This window comes from Cetorhinus maximus, chromosome 5 (assembly GCF_964194155.1).
Source record: "Cetorhinus maximus chromosome 5, sCetMax3.hap1.1, whole genome shotgun sequence".
In the NCBI taxonomy this organism is placed as follows: Eukaryota; Metazoa; Chordata; class Chondrichthyes; order Lamniformes; family Cetorhinidae; genus Cetorhinus; species Cetorhinus maximus.
The window spans coordinates 114,968,765-114,983,274 of record NC_135883.1 but is presented as its reverse complement, the minus strand read 5'-3'; the positions used below and the strand labels follow the sequence as shown (position 1 = coordinate 114,983,274).

The 14,510-nt window shown below is 42.9% G+C and overlaps 1 protein-coding gene across 1 annotated transcript in view; it reads left to right on the top strand.

Moving 5' to 3' along the window:
- LOC144681129 (uncharacterized) overlaps positions 1-14,510 on the top strand; it is a 117,426-nt gene that overhangs the window by 68,052 nt on the left and 34,864 nt on the right. The window lies entirely within an intron of this gene.

The following is a 14,510-nucleotide window of genomic DNA, read 5'->3' as shown; positions in this document are numbered from 1 at the left end:
AACATTTTAAGCATGGAACTATAACTCACTAAGTTGTTTAGATTCCAGCTGTTTCTTTAAAGAGCAAATGAGCAGCTGTCAAATAGTCCTAGGCTCTGGATTTAACTGGCCTGGCATGGGGAGGCGGGTGGGTGGAGACATCAGGGTGCAAGGGGAGACTAGAGCAAGTAAGTGGATAGTCAAACTAAAAGGAGTCAGTAACCCTCACTGATCCTGTTTCCTTCTGGCCATGTCCCTAAGAGCCACAGGAAGGAGTGGGGTCCTGTTTTAAATATACAGACTGGGTCCATCCTCACTTAACCTGCAATATCTACCAGAGGCCTGAGCTGGGAGCAGGGCTGGCTGACCCATCAGTCAAACCTTGTCAGGAGCTGAAACCTGGATCCAAAAGGCCCGGAAATTGAATTTTTAAAATTTATTTTTCAAATTTCTCTGTGGGGCAGGAGCTCCTTCCAGCCTCACAATGCCACTGGGCTACCCCGCCTCTTTATTGCAGCAAGGCAAACTTAATTCCCAACTCTCAGCATGCAGGGGAGCTGACCCAACTTTTGCTTGCGCCCCTTCCTGGCTGGGCTGCCATTTGGCTGTTTGGTTTGGGGGGTGGGGGGTTTTCCTTGAACTCCCCCCACAACTTCCCTGTTAACATCAGGGTTTTAATATTTAATGTCAATACACAAATATTTCTGCGCAAGAAACAGTGCATTCTCCATGTGTAACTTGACAGGAAGTCATTAATTCTGATCAGCTTTGAGAGAAATTTTTTTAGTTGGGCTTCACTAAAATATTTGGCACGCTTCCACAGGCAGCTCACTTATTTTACATAATGTCTGCTCACTTGTGTCTTTACAACCAAAGTGAATAACCTCACACTTCCCACAATCCACTCATTTAGCCTGCCTATATCTCTTTGCAGCACCACTGTGTCCTCCTCATAGCTTGCATTCCCACCTACCTACGTATGGTCAGCAAACTTAGATACACTACTTTCTGTCTCCTTATCTAAGTCATTAGATTGTAAATAGCTGAGGTCCCCTGGGTGGGAGGGTTGTGGTAGTTGTTGAGGCATTGTGGTTGGGGAGAACAGAATGGTTTTTGAAGATTTTGTTTTTAAAAAAAAGTACCTTGCGTTGGCAGCTGCATCGGACACTGAAGAATTGCGAGCAGAGCAGGCTTAGTGCTTGCCCTGCTCATTGTTGCCCGGTTTGAGGTTGAGCATTTGTCAGGTGTCCTCAGGGCACAGGGTGCCCAAAATGGAGTTTTGTTGCACCTACTTACACTGATAGAAGACTGCTACGGCTGCAAGATGTATTGTGGAAATTCATCATTTTAGTTTGACAGTACTACTCAACGCCTGAATCTCTACCACTAAGAAAGATGAGATCAGCAGGAGCATAGGAACTTCTTTACCTCTTGCAAGTCACACATCATCCTGATTTGGATGTATCCTATCACGCCTTGGTGCAGGGTTGATGTTCTAGAATTTTCTACCTGAGCATCATGGGAACATTATGTCTGGAATTACTGCAGTGGTTCAAGAATAAACCAATCACGAGCATCTTAAGGCTGCCAGAGGTGGGCAATAAATGCAATCTTCCCAGTGTCCCTGAATGCTGAAGCCAAATATGAGGAAAAAGTAGAATACCAGCCACCATTCTAACTGAGATCAGCTAGTGCAGACCTGCAACAACCTACCCACTTTAGTGAGTGTCACACTGGCTGGTGCACTACTGCCATGTTGGTCCTTTGAGAAAGTATATTGCAGGGTCGGTGTTGTAAAGGTGCTACATTTTATTTATTTCATAATGCAAAAGCAGGTGGCTGCCATGCTTACAATGAGCATTCCCTACATTACAACAGTGAATACAAGTGAGGTGGAGGGATGTAGGGAGAGAGTGGCAAAGTGAAGCTGAGACAGATGAATACTCTGCTACTAATGATTGAATGGAGGCAGGAGTGATGCACAGAAAGCAAAGTTAAAGAAAGGAATGACTTGGAATGGGACATTAGGGTGGAAGAGTTACAGAGACATGGGAGGATGATTTGCAAATGAGGACAATAAATTTTCAAATTGGTGCTTTGGGTATAGGGTGACAGCATAAACTGAAAAGGACTAGAATAATGGGCAAACTGGATTTTGTGAAGTGCAGGATTTGGATGGGAGGATATTTGGTGTTTAGAGAGAGTAACAATTGGGAAGCCATCAGGCAGGACACCTGGAGAAATTGGGTGTGGAGTTGACAGAAGAGTAGGTAATCTTTTAACAAGTGGCAAGTGATTTTGTGGAGATGGAAGAAAATGGTCTGGTGCTGGTCAGGCTAAGAACATAAGAAATAGGAACGGGAGTAGACCATTTGGCCCCTCAAGCCTGCTCCCATTCAATAAGATCATGGCTGATCTTGTGTTTCGATTTCCAAGTTCCCACCTAACCTCGGTAATCTTTAGATTCTTGTTAGGCAAGGGAATCATCTACCTCTGCCTTAAAAATATTCAATGACACCGCCTCCACCACCTTCTGAGGCAGAGTTCCAAAGTCGCACAACCCTCAGAGAAAAAATTTCTCCTCATCTCTGTCCTAAAAGGGTGACCCCTAATTTTAGGTGCCCCCTAGTTCTGGACTCACCCACAAGAGGAAACATCCTTTCGACATCCACCTTGGCAAGGCCACTCAGGATCTTGTATACTTCAATCAAATCACTCCTCGCTCTTCTAAACTCCAGTGGAGACAAGCCCAGTCTGTCCAACCTTTCCTCATAAGACAGCCCACTCATTCCAGGTATCAAACTAGTAAACCTCCGCCTCCAATGCACTTACATCCTTCTTTAAATAACGAGACCAAAACCGCACACAGTATTCGAGGTGCGGTCTCAACAATGTCCTGTATAACTGAAGCATAACATCCTTACTCAACGCTCAACACAAACTGGAGGAACAGCACCTCATCTTCTGACTAGGCACTTTGCAGCTTTCTGGACTTAATATTGAGTTCAACAATTCCAGATCATGACCTGTCTCCTCCATCCCCACCCCCTTTCCGATTCCCCCTTTTCCAATAATTTATAATTTTTTTTACACTATATTTTTTTCTTTTCCCTCCTATTTTTAAATTTATTTTGATCTATTGTTTCATCTCCATCCTTTAGCCCATTTAGATCCCTTCCCCACCCCACCCACACTAGGGCCATCTGCCACTAGCTTGCTTCCCTTAATGTCCCCATTAGCACATCTTTTAGATAATATCAACACCATTTTGTCTATGACATCTTTGGCAGTCTCTTCTTGGCCTCCACCTATCACTGGCCCTCTATCGAGCTCTCCTGTCCCACCCCCTTCAACCAGCATATATTTCATCTCATTTCTATATGTTTTAGTTCTGATGAAGGGTCATACGGACTCGAAATGTCAACTGGATCCCTCTCCGCAGATGCTGTCAGACCTGCTGAGTTTTTCCAGGTATTTTATTTTTGTTCTAGATTTCCAGCATCTACAGTATTTTGCTTTTACCCATATTTTTATGTCCAATCCCTCTCGTAATAAAGGATATCATTCCATTAGCTGCCTTAAATACTTTATGTATCTGCATACTAACTTTTTGTGACTCCTACTAGAACACCTAGATCCCTCTGCATCTCAGAATTATGCTGCCATTCTCCATTTAAGTAATACTTGGCTTTTTTGTTCTTCCTACTAAAGTGAACAACTTCATATTTTCCCACATTAAACTCCATTTGCCAGATCTTTGCCCACTCACTCAACCTATCTATATCCATCTGCTGCAACCTCATGTCCTCTTCACAACATACTTTCCTGCCTATCTTTGTGTCATCTGCAAATTTAGCTAACATATCTTCACTCATCTAAGTCATTGATGTAAATCGTAAAAAGTTGAGGCCCCAATACAGACCCCTGCGGGACTCCACACGGCACATCCTGCCAATCAGAAAATGACCCATTTATGCATTCTCTCTGCTTTCTGTCAGCCAGCCAATCTTCTATACATATTAATATGTTGCCACCTACACCCTGCACTTCCACTTTCCGTAATAATCTTTAATGTGGCACCTTATCAAATGACTTCTGGAAATCTAAGCACGGTATGTCTACAGGCTCCCCTTTATCCACTGCACATGTTAATCCTTCAAAAAACTCCAATAAATTGGTTAAACGTGATTTTCCTTTCACAAAACCATGCTGACTCTTCCCGGTTGCCTTGAGCTTTTCTGAGTGCCGAGCTATAACCTCCTTAATGATTGAATCTAATAACTTCCCCACGACAGACATCAAGCTAACTGGCCTACCCAGCTCTTCTTGCCCCAACACCCCCCCCACCCCCCACCTTAAACCAGCTTATATTTCACCCCTTTCCTATTTTTACTTAGTTCTGTTGAAGGGTCATGAGGACTCGAATCGTCAACTGTGCTCTTCTCCGCCGATGCTGCCAGACCTGCTGAGTTTTTCCAGGTATTTCAGTTTTTGTTTTTGTTTTTGTTTTGGATTTCCAGCATCTGCAGTTCTTTGCTTTTATATAAGCTAACTGGCCTATAGTTTCCTGTTTTCTGGCTCCCTCCCTTCCTTGAATAGAGGGATTATATTTGCTACTTTCCAATCTGATAGAACCTTTCCAGAATCTAGTGAATTTTGGAAAATTAACATCAGTGCATCGACCAGATCATTAGCCACCACTTTTAAAACCCTAGGATGTAGTCCATCAGGACCCGGAGACTTGCCAGCCTGCAGCTCCATCAATTTGCTCAGCAGCGTTTCCCTAGTGATTTCAATTTTACCAAGTTCCTTTCTCTTGTTCACCTCCTGATTTGCCTCCCCCCATCGCCTCTCGAACCCTACTCCCACTCGCCTCTCTCACTAGGATCCCTGATCCCTCCCCAAACCAAAAACACTGGTATCCATGATCACCTTCTCAGGACTCCCTTGTAGTTCTGGCAGCGATCACTACTTTATTCTGGTGCTCCTGGGACTGCTCAGCTGCCAGCCAATCAGATTGGCCAGCAGCTCTCAAAGGCAGGACTTCCTGTCCCTGAGGAGTCAAAAGTCCCTCTCTCACCTTGTTAAGTCTGGCCCCAGTATGTTATCGTATTTTTGTTGCGGGGTAGCCTGTTTTAAAGTTGGTGAACTGCCCACTGACTTTTCTACTGGGGAGGCAAGCACGCCACCTGCCCCTGTAAAATGCACCCCGTGAAATCAGATTGACTGTCTGATAGCACAGCATTGAGGAATGTGATGGGAAAATTAGAACTTGCTATTATGAATGTACTTATGGAAAATGACCATGTTGGCTAAGGATGTAACTTTGAAATACATTGGTGGAGTTGGGTGTAGATGGGTATTTAGAGAGCATGTGGCCAGAGAAACTATTGCTGTAGTTGGGTTGGCTGAGTCAGGGCATGTGGAACCATGGAGGGGCAGTCCCATACAGGTAGGCTGTATGAGAAGAGGTGCCTGAGAGGAATTAGTTGGTCAATTCTGTGGAAAGGTTAAGGATATCACAATCAGAGAGGTTATCATTTAGTTACTTTGACCATGACAGTCGCAGTGCTATCCGTGAGATAGAAATCAAAATTGAAAGGAGTTGTGGGAGTGTTTAACATGGAGCCGGGCGGCAATGATACACTCAAGGTCTTTCAGCTAAAGGAACCCTGAGGATGGGAGAGAAAATAAAGGGAACAAATCTAATTACAAATAGAAAACCATGCAAATGAGGACACATTTTAAAACTGTAGTCATTGCCAATATGAGCCATATGTCACATGATGGTTTTGAAAGTCATGAGTTCCAGGTTCAGAACTGATTCAGCATAAGTAAACCATTAGTATTCAAGCCCTGTGCAATGCATAACATCTGATCAAACTAAATCACAATATTGCACTAATGAACAATTAATATTGGTAATTACTGTTCATTTTTTAAGGCTCTAACTTCAAAATGTATGTATATTGCTTGATCTAGGTCAGTTTTAGTATGTTCAACATGGTACTTCACATTTCAAATGGCCATTTGCATTTGGATAGCATCTTTCACTGGTTTCCATTCCCAGCAGTGGGCCTCTTTGATAATGCTGGAGGGACTTCACTGACTTTGGAATGTTTTCCTATGCTAAAGGTGTTATATAAATGCAACTTGTGACAGTGAAACTTCAATCTGTATATTCAATGTAAATAGACAGCTGTTCCTAATCAATTGATTTTCCCCTTTCTAAATGTCTGTATTTACAAGTATATAACAGCCTAAACAATACATTATCAAAATGCTTTTTTATAGTAAGGGCAGGCAGTTCTGTTGATAATACCCAATTTTGTAATTCTTTAATCATGAAATTTTGAAAATCTCACCAAGAATTCCAATTTGAGGAAATCAAAATCAATTATTATACAAGTAAGAAACGCTTGCTGGTTTCACTGAGAAGAATAAATTCACAGAAGAAATAAATTAATGACTTAAATTAAAGCCTTCAATTAAGGGGCCTGTTATTTTGCAAGGATCAGTCACAGACTTGTACCTAGAGGTTGCAATACAGAACCAGCAGAACTATACTGCCAGTTTAGAGACAATGGAGTTTTGTGCATGGGTGGTTGCAGCCACACATACAGCTTCACTCACCAGAATCTGAATTCCAGTTAAATTTAACTGGGCAGCTGGTGAGATCTCACTTATAATACAAAAAGATTTACAGTCACAATGGAAGATGCAGCACCAGCGAACTGTTTAAACTTGACTGCTGCGGGTATGAAGTTCAAACTGTGTGAGACTTGAGACCCCTCCTCTCGCACATCTTTCAGAAATGCATCATGTGACTTAACACCCAAATAATGCAATACTGTTAGCTTTGACATGAAGCTAAAATCATTTTACCTCAACAAAAACTGTATAATTTGGTGGCTGCTGTAAACAGTCTTTCAGAAGAAAGTTGTTGGGTGGGGGTGGTGGGGGTGTGGTGCTGGCATTGCAGGTGGGGTGAGAAGACAATATTGCTAATATAAGGAACAGCTTCTTTATTAACTTAAAAACATTGGATGGCCACCACAAATTTATTCAGTGCAAAGCTGAACTATGCAAAGCAGGAAGATGTAGGAGGTTGTGAGATTGTAACCCAATAGTTGTAAGCCTCAGTAGGAAATTCACTGAGTTGATTCATTTCTAACTGTGCTAGTTTTTCATTACTCAACTTGTTTCTCGTTTTTTAAATATAAGCTGTAGTTTTGCTTGCTCATCTTTTCTCACTCAAAGATCTGTCCTGAAGATGTTGTCCCCTTTGCCAGGTTGAGGTGCTACCTGATATCCTGTCCTACCTCACTCAACTAATCATCATCATATATGCCAGCTAAGAAATGAGCAAAAACAAGGGAGGTCTCACCATATTTATCCTACAACCAATGTCACTAAAATACAGATCATATACTCGTTTGCCATTTCTGGGAGCTCGCTGTGTACAAATTGGCTACCTTGTTTTCTGCATTACAACAGTGACTAAATTTTTTAAATACTTCATTGGCTGTGTTCCGAGACTGTGAAAGGTGCCATATAAACAAATGTTATTTCAACACAACTTTCCAGCATTCACTTCTTTCCATTTAGAATTTAACCCTACTTGACAACTATCTATATTTTATGTAGATATTTAGTATTACAAAGTACTTGAAGCACAGAAACAGGCAACTCAGCACAATAGGTCCATGTTGGTGTACATGTCACACACTATCCTCTTCCCATCCTTCTTCATCTAACCCCATCAACATATCCTTCCACACCCTTCTCCCTCATGTGCTTATCTAGCTTCCTCTTGAATGTCAGTAGCTTTTCAGAAGCTTTTAGCAACTTTGAACATTTCTATATTAAACTTTCAGTGGCTTTGGCTTCTGTCCAGATTTTCAAAGTTCAAACTCTGCTCCACTTCTGACACCATGTTATGAGCTCAAACACTACATTGCTTCTAGTACAATGTTTATTAGAACTGAGTGTAACATGGCTGCCTGCAGCCTGTCCCTCATGGCAGAGGTCACATGACTTCAGCAAGCTAACTAGGACCTTTAGTACATGATTGCATTTTAATCCCAAACAACCCCTTTTCTCATAATGAAGAAAAGACAAATTTGCATGCACTATCATGTGAATTACCCAAGTTACCCACTATATCACAACTGTTCTCATGCATTAACAAACTCTAGTCAGTCTCTGCACATGCATTGCATACATAGTCGTTAAATTGTGCGGGTGTCTGAATGGTACGTGTGTGCATTGTCATTTGCTGTTAGTCTGGGTGATGTTCTCACTTCAGGGAATGTCATTCCTGTGGCACCTGTTGCCATGGAAACAGTTGTTCTTGCTCCACTTCTGTTGTTGGACACCAGTGGACCTGTGGGAGTGATGGTCATTCTGTACTTTGTGCAGCTGGTGAGATCCCTTCCTCCTGATCACTGCCCACAGTGAAGGAAAAGCTTCTCTGTTGTTCGTATATACCTATGGTTGTGCCAGTATGTTTGGCCGTTTATGTCCACCAAGTATGATCGAGGTGACAACTGCTCTTTCGGCCTGGAACATCTATCAGCATAATGCAACTCCTGGTCTGTTTTGCCATACATATGCTCTAGCTGATGTTTTACAATCTCTGCTTCTGCACATGTCTATCACTTTCTTGAGAGTAAGTTTCTCCTCTCGCAGTAGACTTGTTCTCACTGCAGGATCTCTTATGGCTAAGGCAAAACTATCTTTAATGAGATTATCTTTTAGTTGCCCGAATTCACAGGATTCTGCGAGCTTTATTACTGCAGTCACATACTAATCAATAGACTTTTTTACTTTGAGCCCTAGTGTTGAATACTTTACATTCAAACTTTACATTCACTTGGGGTTCAAAGCATGCCTTCAAGGCTTTCAAGATTTCTGTCATCTTTTTTTTTCTGTTCTTCGGAGAGATTTAGGATAAAATATAATTTGTAGCAATCCCTCCCCAACATTGTTAAAAGTGTTGCTACTTGTATTAGCTCCAGTTTGTTAACTAAATTTGTTGCATTCTCGTTATTTTGCCATTGCAAGTGGAAAAGCTGCCAGTTCTGCTGCATATCAACTTTCATTGCAACAGGAGCTGGGGGAGGAAAATTAACAGCCACTTTTGACTCACCCAGTGATTTACTTACAGCCTGCTTCTTTTTGTTTGCTTTTCCATGTCAGTAGCTTTTTCAGCAGGGGAGGTAGTGGTGGAGCAGAGGTACTGTCACTGGACTGGTAATCCAGCGACCCAGGGTAATGCTTTGGGAACCTGGGTTTGAATCCCGCCATAGCCGATGGTGGAATTTGAATTCAATAAAAAAAAACATCTGGAATTAAAAGTCTAATGATGAACATGAAACCATTGCTGATTGTCATTAAAAAAAACTCACCTGGTTCACTAATGTCCTTTAGGAAGGAAATCTGCTGTCCTTACCTGGTCTGGCCTACATGTGACTCCAGACCCACAGCAATGTGGTTGACTCTTAAAATGCCCTCTGAACAAGGGCAATAAGGGATGGGTAATAAATGCTGGTCTAGCCAGTGACACCCACATCCCATGGATGAATAAAAAAAAAAGCTGTGTTAATCTTTCAGTGGCTATGGCTTCTCTCCAGTTTTTCAAAACTCAATCTCGGCTCCACTTCTGACACCATGTTATGAGCTCAAACACTACACAGCTTCTAGTACAATGTTTATTAGAACTGAGCGTAACATGGCTGCCTGCAGCCTGTCCCTCATGACAGAGGTCACTTGACTATGGCAAGCCAGATAGGACCTTTAGTACATGATTGCATTTCAATTACAAACATGGCAGCCCACCCCTTTCATAATGCTGGTGACCTCAGGTCAGTTCTCAGTCTTCTTTCTTCAAGGCCCATCGTCTAGTTCACCACATTTTCCAGTAAAATTCAGCATAAGTTTAAACTTCTGACACTCCAAAAAACCATGGCTCGGTTTCTTTGCACGCACCCAGCTACATAATTTGTCTTCTGTATTTGCTAGTCCATTAAGTGGGCTGGGTGATTTGACTGGATTCGTGCACCAGAAGCTTTAGTGTGGTAAACTTGCATTTGTATTACTACTTTACTTTTCTATCACACTACAATTCACACTGCAATGAAGTATTAATTTAGCATTATTCAGATAACAATCATTAACAGTTTCATTCACACCAGTAAATTATTGATTTTAAACATTTTGCAGCTATCAGTTTTATCACAAAACTTTCCAGTAAACTTGCAACTCTGCTCTTTCCCACTGAACCAATGAGCAGGGATCTGTGCAGCCAAGTGCAGAACCCATGTAGCTCAGTACTCATTACACAAAGGAAATGAGGCACAGTGGCTCATAGGATCACCTTAAAGGATCATAGAAGCTTAAACTCTCACAGATTTTTATCAGCAAATATGAACAAGTGAACGCTGGGACTGAACTGTTGTCTCTGTTTAAAATGCTGATTGTGGGTGTGCATGATCAAAATTTCACATTTTCATTGGCAGATCAATGGATAATGTAATTCTTAACTTGATAAGTAAGTAATCAGGAGCCTGAGTACTTGACTGCCACATGAACAAGTAATGATGTTTTAGCCTAAAATGGGTTGGTGCCATAACCCACACCTGAAGCTTTTGATAGGATCTCCAGTTTATTGTTCTTGTTGATCATATTCCCACTGAAGTGCAGTTAGTTTCCTTCTCATTAAGATATGATAGCTGTGCTGGGGGTCTGGACCTAAGATTAGGTAGTTTTGTTCAAATAGAACAACAATAACAAGACTTGTGGGCATAAACTTTCTGAGTGCTTATTAATGCTGGGAGACCTTGCCTGTCATTGGTACATAATAAATAACCGTAGAAACTATGCCCATACTTTGTAGCCCACACTGGCAATAGGTGAGGTTTTCTGCCCCCAGCCCCTACTCAGAAAATCATATCCATAAAGTTTTTGGTTGGAATTGCCACTGATGTTTCTTTAGTTTGGCATGGCTGTTGGCATTCTGAACTCTGACTCAGGACCTGTGTATATAATCTAGACTGAGATTCCACTGTCCCATTGAGAAAATGTCACATTGTGTAAGATGCTTTCCTTTGGATGAATTGTTAAACAGAAGCCCCTCCCCATACACATACACACACTCCTGTTTCTGTGGTTCAAGTGCATGTCAGAAATGTCATGCTTCTATCTGAAGAGCTACAGAAAATTCTCCTTGTGGCTTCACCAACATTCCTCCCTCAATCAAAAAAGATAAATTGGTCATTCATTCAATTCTGGTTTCTGGGATTTCACTGCAAGAATGGTGCCTATTGTATTTGCCCAATTAATGACAATCACTCCTCTTCATTACTTTGTTGTATATAAGTTTACGTTTCTTTAGGGGGTTCTCCCACCCTGTTATCATTTTTTTCAAAGCCTACAATAGGCAGCCAATGTGCCACCTGAATCAGGTGGCAGCCTTATTGGCCTGTGTATAGGGTACATAGGACTCTGATACCAGTTTAACTGGCTACAGGGCGGAGCGTTCACCGCGGGTGCTCTGTTCAGTAAAACCTAGCAGCACAACTGCAGAGGCCCTTCCAGATAAATGCGAAAGTTATTTTTGGGCAACTAGATGGAGCAAATATGCTTCTCCAGCCTCCAGAAGAATAACGTTTGCTCCTTCCACCCCAACCCCTGCCCATCAATCTTAACCCCCTCACCCCAACCTAGCTTTCTCCCAAATGGAACTGTGAACTGTATCCGGATACTCATTTTGTGCCTGTAGCTTGCCTCATATATGCTAATATGGCCCAACTTCAAGGCAGCATTATTGGCTGGCTATCTGGAATGCTTGGCTTCTCTGCTTGATGCCAAAAATCTATCGTACTGAACTTAGTGAGTAGTGAGTATTGCCCAATTTTATACTGTAGAACATGCACATTAATGCTGAGCCCCGGTGGCTCATGTGGCAATTTTTCAATAGCATGACAAGTTAGCGGATAGTTGTCCTGAAATGCCAACCGTTTCCATAGAAGATGACTGCTTAGCATTCGTTGCGTTATTCAAGTGTGAGCTGTTAGAGTGAGTGTCAGTAGGCTATCTGACCACAGGGAACATCAGGGTTGAATTTAATCCTGCCTTCACCCAATAGCCACACACACTCATTTCCATCAGGGGTGGTGGATTCTGATCAGGAGCATGAAATCTGATCAGCTTCGAATCTTGAATTTGTGCTGCGTTAGTCTTCTTCAAATCAGTTGTAGCACTTCACTGTGACCTTGACTGGGATCAGGCAAACCAGCAAACACTGAGGACAGGATTTTTCAAATGGCAGGTGTAGTATAAAGGGTTAACAGAATGGATGTGCTAATCTATGAGGCACATGATTTTGTAGCACTGACATCATCCAGTCATGTGATAGGTACTCCAGGCAGCCCTGAGGGGCGGTGTGCCTTCCCTGTAATCCACTATGTACATATTGTAAATAAACTGGTTTTTAAGTAAATACCTGGATACAGCTCTTCCTTGTTAGAATCCTGGCTTAGCGCATCCTACAACATGGCAGCAGCAGTGGTGGCACTAATTTAGTCCATTGTTGGTGCCATACAACGAAGCCCCATGGTCCAAGGCAATCATGACCCTGGCTCGGCACAATACCTTGTCAGACATCTCAGTGACACCCTCACTGCAGAGGGGTAGAGATGGCAGCACTGCAAGAACAATCACTGCCCCTAACCCATCCATTTTCAAGCCTCGAAGGCCCACATAGAGGTTGCTGCTGGAAGACATGCCATGGAAATTTCCTGCAGCTCAGAGCGACCTTGGGCCTTTTCACCCATACACAACCAATCCAGGTCGATTCTTTCCCTTCTTTTGTGGGGCCGGACGTGAATCAGATCATTGATACCCATGTCTCCCGGGCTTCAGATAGGGTTGTTCACTCGCTCTTAACCACTCCAGGTCCAATAACTAGTCCTTACCGACAACAGTCCTCGACACAGCATCGTCTTGTTTGGCCTGTCCGAACCAAGCAAAATTGGTCCACCACCTTGCTACACACTGAGGCATCAAGCAAATCCACTTGTCCTGCAGGTCCAAACTCAGTAACTCCACCATGCCAAAGCCCATCAAAACGGGTACAAAGGGCAGAAAACCGGTCTGCCACTATCTTGAAATGTGTACAGTTTTGGCACGAGGCGACAGCACAAGCGACAGGATTGCCCAGCAGGGCACACTAAGTGTTTCAGATGCAGCATAGTGGGACATCTCCAATGCTTCTGCTCAGTTAAAGTCTCCAACAGATGGGGCAAATGACAGCACCATGAGAAAATAATGCCTATCTCACACTTCCTTCGCGAAGTTCGGCATCATTCCTGAGATTTCTGGTCCATCAATTTGGGGGTATGATGGTTCCCAATACACTTCAAACTCGACACAGGCATGGGTATATCTATACTAGCCGCTCACCTTGCATGGCTCTACATAATTCCTGTTTAGCCTTTTGATATAAAAACTCTAGGAGCCGGGAGGAACAAAGCTATTTGTTGAGGATCAGATTTCAGCCAAACTATGCCACAAGGGCTGACAGATCAAAGACTATGTCATTCCCAATCAAAGTATTTCCCTTCTTAGCAGGAACGCATGGGTACAGTTAGGCATCATGCAGAAAGTTGATGAGATTCTTCCATCGGATACCAGGGTTACATTCTGCCAGTAATTTCCACAGCTTTTTCAAGGGCTGAAGAATGATTATCATATTTCTCTGCTCCCAGACACCATGCCATGTAGGACAGTGCCACGCCCCCTATTGCTGAAGGTTAAGGAGGAACTTGACTGCATGTTAACAGGGGCGTTATTTCCCCAGTCAGACAACCAACCCACTGCTGTTCCGGTTGGTCACTGTTCCCAAACCTAATGGCTCCCTCCGACTCTGTGTGCGTCTTAAGCAGATTAAAGCAGTGCAGAGGGAAGTCACCCGATGATGTTGGTAGATGACAGTTTGGCCAAGCTCGCCAATAACTCCTTTTTACCAAACTCGATGCGAACATTGGGTTTTGGCAAATACCTCTCAACAAGGATTCTAGGCTCCTGGTGACCCTTTGGTCGATTTTGCACTAACCGTCTCCCTTTTGGCATTTTGCTTGCCCTAAGATATTCCAATGTACCATGTCAACAATCCTTGAGGGCAAATAAGGGGCTATCGGCCGTTGAGTGACATCTTCATACATGATTCTGCAAGAGCGGAACATGACCATCGGGTAAGAGAGGTCCTCAAGGCTCTCCAGAAAGCAGGCCTCATACTGAACAATATGTGTGAATTCGCCAGGACCAACATAAAATTCTTAGGACACATCATCCAACAGCATGGTATTACAGTGAATCCTCAGAAAACAAAGGCCGTTACTGAGTTTCCCCACCAAAGTGCACCAATGACATTGAACATTTGCTTGGGATGGTAAACCGTTGGGAAAGTTCATCCCTAACTTGACCACACTCACGGAATCCTTGAGGGATCTCCTGTGGGAGGGCAAACA